Source organism: Dermacentor silvarum, chromosome 6, assembly GCF_013339745.2.
Source record: "Dermacentor silvarum isolate Dsil-2018 chromosome 6, BIME_Dsil_1.4, whole genome shotgun sequence".
Classification (NCBI taxonomy): domain Eukaryota; kingdom Metazoa; phylum Arthropoda; class Arachnida; order Ixodida; family Ixodidae; genus Dermacentor; species Dermacentor silvarum.
The window spans coordinates 96787978-96788546 of record NC_051159.1 but is presented as its reverse complement, the minus strand read 5'-3'; positions in this window follow the sequence as shown (position 1 = coordinate 96788546).

Here is a 569-nt window from a genome sequence, read left to right as displayed (position 1 = left end):
CAAGTTTAGTTTGTCTATGGTTGCGTAATTAGTTCACAACATTTTGTTTTCAGCAATTTGAAAATATCAGAACAGGAATAGCACAATTCACATAAAAACTATAAAATGCAGTAAATGCGATAGTCAGCAAGGTGTTTTTTAAGGGAATCAGAATACTAATTGTTAGAATTACCAATATTAAGGATGGACGTCCTACATAATCTTAGCAAGTGTTCTAGTGAACTTTAAGTATCTACATTTTCTTTTTTGTGCTTTTACTTTTAAAGTAGTGAGATAGAGAAGGAGAGCATTTGTTGCACAATATATCGATTTCTAATGAGAAATTACAAAATTTTAATACTCAAGTTTCTTAACTAATTACATTAAACCGCCTGTAACTATTTACGAAATGTAGGCTGTGAGCTTGCAAAGCATATCCTTTTGGAACAAATTCACAGGACAGCACTGATTTCGAAATATGCGCCGTTAAATTTGTTGCAAACATGCATGGTTTCTCAGTTAGAATTTAAAGATAACGCCATTTTATGCACTGAAACACGAACATAATTCGAACGCCACTGCGTTTCATC